At 38.2% G+C, this 7,559-nt stretch overlaps 1 pseudogene; it reads left to right on the forward strand.

The window, feature by feature from the left end:
* The first annotated feature begins 766 nt into the window (after positions 1-766).
* LOC116266658 (30S ribosomal protein S16-2, chloroplastic/mitochondrial-like) lies at positions 767-3,864 on the forward strand (annotated as a pseudogene).
* The last annotated feature ends 3,695 nt before the right edge of the window (positions 3,865-7,559 follow it).

Consider the following 7,559-nt stretch of genomic DNA (forward strand, 5'->3'; position numbering starts at 1 on the left):
TTATTAAATATGTCGTAGGACAGATCGCGCTTCACATTCATGACGTGAGCAATTATATACAACATATATTCACTTCTACTATATTGTGATTTGCAAATATTATCTAAAGTGTGTGAGTCTATATATATATATATATATAATGTATTATAGTTCGTTGGACCGTTTGGCCCGCCCATAAAAAAAATCCTTGCTTCGCCCCTACTGGATGGAGTTATAGTGTCCAAACCCAACCCAATCAGCTCTCCCACCCGGTGCTTATCCTCAAGTATCGTAGATTTAGAATGGTGTATCTCCCATGAAATTCTCGACCTATAGAAATTAAAATTGCATTAATATCAAAGGATCAAACTGCATAGCCAAAAATATTTTGTTATTTTGAAAAGTTGCGATGTTGACGAAAAAGGAAAGATCTTGATAATTGAAAATCAATTTACCGTGATTACATCACAATTTTTAGCGATTTTTTTTATTTTGCTTTTATTTTTTAAATTTTGTTTCATTGTTTTTATTTCTTCTTGTTTCTTAACATGATCTAAATGCAATACAACACTTATTACTTTATTACTTTTATTATTTGAACTGCACATTTTTTATCTTTTTATTAGTTCCTAATGTTTTGATTTGTTATTTTTTATTTCTTCACGTTTTTTTTAAGATTAAATAAAAACAATTTTACCAAAAAAATTCTCGATAAATACTTCGCCGGCAAAAATTTAAGATCGGTATTTGTAAGTATACTTCAAATATCGCAAACTATCACCGCATCACATCTTGAAGCGGTAAAAGATATGGTTCGAACTCTCTTTCTCTTAAATCGATGTTTTTATTGAAAACTTTATTTTTCAATTGCCGAAAGGAGATTTTCTTGATAGTATTTAACGGAGTTGTTTATAGCAATATTTTTCCGATAAACATTTTTGCAAGTCTACCCTTTTCACTTACGATCCTTTTGGGCCCTAGCGGACGAAGGTGGTACACGGCAACTGCTACATTCTTTCTGAATCCCTCTGTTTTCTCTGATCCCTACGCTGTGATCTTGATTTTAGTTGCTACTAATCTTTGTGATCTTGATTTTTAGCCGCTACCCATCTTTGCCAAACTGGAAAAGAACCTGTTTCCAGAAAGCAACGATGGTTGTTAGGATTAGATTGTCGCGGTTTGGGTGTAAAAACCGGCCGTTCTACAGGGTGATGGCAGCCGATAGCAGGTGCCCAAGAGACGGGAAGCACCTTGAAGTGTTGGGTTATTACAATCCTCTGCCTGGTAACTGTCTTCTTTTACTTTTTCGGGTTTACTCAAATTGTCCTACTTCGATCTCTAGAAACGGTATTGAGAGGTTCAATTTGTGAGTTGTGCAGGACAGGATGGTGGGAAGCGCATGGGTTTGAATTTCGATAGAGTCAAGTGAGTCTCCTTCTCACCAGCATTCTTGTTTCTGTGAACATTTCCTCTTTTAAGTTGTGTTATTTTCTGGCGATTGATCGGGTCGTTGAAGAGTTATACTTCGAATTGTCGAGTAGAAAAGTTTAATGGTGTTATCTGGAAACAGCATTAAGATTTAGAGGATAATTAATCTTGATTTGATGCAAAAGTAAATATTTGGTGCAAATATATGATTTTCTATTGCAGTTTTCTTTAATTAAGAGACAAATGCTACTTCGATCCCCATGTTTAGTAAAGATTATCTTTGTTTAGCAACTCACTCTTTAACTTGTTTTCGCTTTTTCTTCACGCCGTAAAGTTATGGGCCTGTGGGTCGTCTCAACATTACATTGTTTCCTTGTTGGTAAGGATAAAGTTGGCATTGAAGAATAGAAAACTTCCATGGGTATTTGCATACCTCTGTATTTTTGTTACTGCATGATAAAGTGTCTTCTACTGAAACTGCATCACGTGCTGAATCTAGTTTACCTCTTTCTTGTAAGTGTGCATGCTGAATCTGTTATTGTAATGCTTGTCTTGGTAAGTAGCCATGGTATTTGTATACCTCTGTATGTTTGTTACTGCATGATAAAGTGTCTTCTACCTGAAACTGCATCACGTGCCGAATCTAGTTTACCTCTTTCTTGTAAGTATGCATGCTGAATCTGTTATTGTAATGCTTGTCTTGGTAAGTAGCCATGGGTATTTGCATACCTCTGTATGTTTGTTACTGCATGATAAAGTGTCTTCTACCTGAAACTGCATCACTTGCCGAATCTAGTTTACCTCTTTCTTGTAAGTGTGCATGCTGAATCTGTTATTGTAATGCTTGTCTTGGTAAGTAGCCATGGGTATTTGCATATCTCTGTATGTTTGTTACTGCATGATAAAGTGTCTTCTACCTGAAACTGCATCACGTGCCGAATCTAGTTTACCTCTTTCTTGTAAGTGTGCATGCTGAATCTGTTATTGTAATGCTCGTCTTGGTAAGTATTTGGGTAGTTTTTTCTCATGTATCGCTAGGCAAAGGTTAAACAAGGACTCCCTGAAGTGATGTTTTCCTTCTGCTGGATGTGAATCCAGTATCAAGTTGTTAATTTGTAATAGGAAGCTCTTTGCTTTGATTATTAATATGGTTTGTCTTAGTCATGTAGCAATGCACTTTGAATGATTCCATATTGCTACAGACCTAGAATCTGTTTTCTTCCTGGAAAAATAGAGAATGAGGATGCTGCCAGTGGGCTGCTCTAATTCCAGAAATTTTGAAGTAAAAAGTACTTGTGTGCTTCAAGACATGTGATATCCCCAGTATATGCAAGGTGAGATCAGACATGCTGTTATTTTTATGAAAACTATGACTACTTGTGATCATTAATCTCAAGTCCAATTTGTAAAAAATAAGAACAACTTTGTCATCAAGATGGAAGAGCATCCTTAGGGGTTTTGCTTGTTGGAGAAATGAGTCTGTCTTTGGGAAGAGGATTTAAGGAGTTAATAGGCAACCACATGATATCTTACTTATACTTTCTAGAGAAATTAAAGGTTCATAATTTATATATCGCTTCTGTAGTGTGAAGAGAGCTCTCAACCATGCTAGCATCATATTGCTGATTCCTAGATGCTTCTAGAGCTATTAACAGTTTCAACAATCGAAGCAAGGTTAAGATTGTTTACATATTCCATCTTGGCTTCTTTCATGAGGAGAAATGGGAGAAAGTAAATTTGGCAGGTAACTTGCCATTGATCCTCTATATGACAATTCCTTTTTTTTTCTTATCTTTTCATCTACATGCTTGTTTGTCACACAATGTTGCATTTGCCGCTTCGTTTTTGTTAATTGGTTTGACAAGATGCAGATCTATGCTTGAAAATTTGATTTTTTTCTTTTTCTTTTTTCTTTTTTTGGGGGGGAGGGGGGGGGGGGATGCAATACGTCCTGTTTGTCTGATTCATCTGCTTTGTCTTTACGATGATGAGAATTTTGTGCATCTATGCATGCATGTGAGTGTGCACAGGCACACATTCAAGTGTGGATGCAAACTCTCCTCTTTATATAGCCTAAAGACCCTTTTGTTTTTTGTTGATGTTAGTAACTTAGCACTATTTCATTATTCAGATACTGGTTGTCCGTTGGTGCTCAGCCTCTGAACCGGTTCAACGAATTCTTTTCCGGGCGGGGCTTCTGCCGCCACCTCCTATGCTAGCAATGTCACGTAAGGGTGGGCCTCGTGATCCTCGTGTAATTGATCCTTTAAGCGGCCGCCCTCTTCCTAGTGGTCAGCCAGAAGGTGATGTCAAGGAAGATGAAGTTGAAGATGAAGCAGCAACCTCTTGAAAGATATCTTTTGTAGTTGAGAAATACAACATATGGACAAAATTTTTAATTACTAGAATGATTTTGGCCTTAATAATATATTCAGAATGCATCCTAGTTGGATTGTATGAATGTGTGTACATGAGAGAGAGAGAGAGAGAGAGATGGCAGGGGTCTGTTATGGCCGTTATCCTTTCAGGTGGCAGGAACGAGTATTTGACTAATCAGGAACCAATTAGCCTTTGAGAATGTAATCTCCAGTCTAAGTTTTAAATGATGTTGGCTAGCCAATTCTGTTGGTTGGTGCTATTTATACTCAAGTTTCCCTTGATTGGTTGCCTGCAGCGGAGAAGGTTGGATGCAATTCCTTTTGGTATCTGCGTGGAAGTTACGGTGGGTTGCTGTCTTATATGCAAGAAACCATATATGGCTATTTTCTCTTGGTAGGATGCCTCTTGATGGATGAGCCGTTGATTACAGGTGAAACAGTGTTGTATGTATCATATAATACAGGGCCGCATCGTACAATACATATTGTCACGTTTCAAAATGCGATACGATAGCACCTGTATCGTACAGTTACGATACAGGCACCGTATCGTATGATATGGTTACGATACGATATAAGTACAATACAATAATTTTTATTGATTTTTATTATTTTTGAGAACTTATTATTTTTTTTCTAATTATATTTTTTTTAAAATACAATACGTTACATTTTACGTTATTGCATATGTTAAAGCCATTACAACATTGAGTGAAAGTGTTAAAGTTGACTGTGATCTGAAGCGTCAGATTTCCTTGACCAGAAACGTCGACGATAGTACAGCATTACTAAAAATAATTAATGGTCGTGGGTCGTAATTCTCATTTGCAGTTTGCATTGAAGGCCAAGTTGCTGCTAGTTTTTCTGCTGGGTCGCACTGTTGGCCTGTTGGGGAAGAATCTAGAAGGATGAACCTCCAGATTGGTTTCTAAGGAGGCCGATCGAATTATCCCGTTGTCAGGTTGGTGTCTGCGTGAGCCTTTCTTACCAATCGAGAGAGAGAGAGAGAGAGATGTATATGCAGATGTGAAGAGGGACATGGAAGTGCCAAGACAAACACTATGTTTCTCAGAAACTGTTCAAGTAATGTTGGATCTGTAAACTTTACACTTTGTGGCCATATATATTCGTAATTCGTAATCAAGAGGCTCTTCTACATTTCGAAGATGATGTTGGCCTGGTCCAAGGAAAATGCAGGTAGGCTATCTGATGTATACTTGCAAGGGAAGCATACGAACCTAGATTAACCCTCACACGTGCCGGTTGAGTCAAGGTACAGTCGGCCTCGGTCAAGTGGGATCGACATTAAAAAGGTGTTAACAGTCCGTGTTAACCATCTTATACTTTAGCCAAATAAAATATTTGATCGAATTGGGTGTAACAATCACTTACTTCGGTTGTATCCGCTGTTCTCCATCTTCTTTCATTGGTTCATCTAATTGCACAGGGAAAAAGGTAATGAGAGGACCTTTCAAATCAATTTCATTTTGTCATTCCTGGTATGAAAGCACAGCACTGCTCTTATTTTGATGTCAGGCGACAGGAGTGCAATTTCTGGGCATGCAAGAATGTCTGTCCTGATGCAAACTCTGACACGGTATATTTTCTTGCATATGACCAATTGAACAGAAGCCTCTGCATGGCTACACGGGGTTTTTCTCACTTTACATCCCCAGCTTGGTATGCAAACCTGGCGCTTTGGGACACTGAAGATGTTGAATTTCACTGCTCTACATGTGTAGTAGACAGTGAGAATACAGAAGATCTGTTGCAGCACAATAATACGAACGAAATATCATCGTCACATAAAAACGGAGGCTAGAGGCTTCTTTAATCAGTAAATCTATGTTCAAGTCGCTGAGGTAATTCTTTCAATCGTTAGATGAAAAAAGATGGACTACCAAGTTAAACAGCCAGAACTATATTGATTCGTAGAAGAGAACCTTGAGTAGCTTACAGATCAGATAAATTGCTTGTAGATCCAGTGTCTGGTTTCTACACACATATAGATCAAGGCCTTGCTCACACTTGCAGATCTTATAGGTTCCAAAGAAAGTATGGTTCTCTACACCATCATATTGATCAAGGTCTTCTCTACACTTGCAGATCTTATAGCTTCCTCTTACGCTTTATTTGGAGGATGCACATCCACAAAATTTACAATGTGATTAACAAAATATATTACATTACAGTTGAAGTCTTAAAAAAATGCCAGAATATTTTCAATCATTGACTTCCAAGACTTCTTAAAGTGCCCCTAAAATTTTTTTCTGCATCATCTCTTCCAGTTCTAGGTAGGAAGCAAGCGTGACGCCCCATCTGCAGTTACTGAACCAGGGTGGTCTCTGAGCACACCTTGGGCCTTTGTGGTCTTCTTTGGTCAGCATCATCTCCTTTATTGGTCTTTCCCTCATCCCTGTTTCGTCCAAACTTCCAAACCGATGGAATTTAGTCCATAATTGCGAGGTTTAGAGGGAAGTAGTTTTTCAGTAACTGCGTTGCTGGTGTTCAGGGTGTCTGCTTTAGAACCAGTGTCTCTTCCAGTCGCTTTTGTAAGGTCAAAATGGGGAGGTTGCTGTGAACTTGTTGCAGCAAGTGATTCGTCCGCAGAAATACTAGTGTCAAAAGCAAGAACTGTAGTGATCGTGCCTTTTCAACAGTCCTTTGACATCTACATTCTGGGGAAGTTCAACAGTTTCTGAAGACAGGAATTGGCATTTTCAGTGCCTAGCAAAGAAGATCGCAGTTGAAGCAACATGGAAACAGTAAATGCTGAAATAAATTTTCCACAATAAGATCTTGTTATTCCAAACTGAAAATCGCAGACCTCATTAGAATCAAGGGGATTATTTTAAAAAGATCTACCAGATGACAATACAATGATGAGCAACCAACTGACAACAAGTGGTATAATGAAAAGATGTTTCAATAACTGAAGGCAAGCTTGTCAGAGATCCAATGGGAGGCGAAGTAGAAAAAAGTCCGCCATGGCTATCATGTTGCCTGTCCTGTCATTAAAGCAACAAATATGCAATAAGCGTCATGTTCCATAAATCAAATAATTCCAAGTTCTACTTCTGCTTCATATGCAGAACATGCTAATTTGATAGTCCTCACATCAGGATCAGTCTCGTCCAGACTGTGACCTTTCCCAAACTTCTGACAAACTATCACCAGCCGCATTTTGCAATGCTTGATTCGTAAAAGATAAGGACTGCTATCTAGAAATCTGTCATTCATTTCCACAAAATTCTTCCGTGAAAGATACAGAGGTAAAACCTGTCATGGAATGGTTCCAATGGAGCTTCCTCAATTGAACGAATATTGTACGTCAACATAAAGCACATGTAAGAATGGTGTCGAAAGTTCACTCATTTCTGAAACAGAATTGAACAGAAAGTGACGATATAGAACTAAGAAGATTTGGCCTTCAAAACCGACAGTCCACAACGTGTGCATTCTTCAGAAAAATGGGTGAGAAAAGCATGAAGGAGAAACAAGACAATCTTCCAAACATGCTTCTGATAAGTCAAACTTCTTAATGACAGCCAGCAGTCAGGACTTGGAAAGTCAATAACTCGCTACCTTCCCCAGGATGGACTGAAGGTTATTCACCACATCCAATCCATCATATTTAACAAAGCAAGCAAGATAGTGTCTGTCAAATCAACAAATACAAAAAATTTGTCTTGTCTATATTGAGTTTCTTGGTACTTGAGGCACCAAAGCAGCAACATCCGCAGCAGCATTGCCTGACAGTAACTGCCTTCTCAA

This window comes from Nymphaea colorata, chromosome 13 (assembly GCF_008831285.2).
Source record: "Nymphaea colorata isolate Beijing-Zhang1983 chromosome 13, ASM883128v2, whole genome shotgun sequence".
NCBI lineage: Eukaryota > Viridiplantae > Streptophyta > Magnoliopsida > Nymphaeales > Nymphaeaceae > Nymphaea > Nymphaea colorata.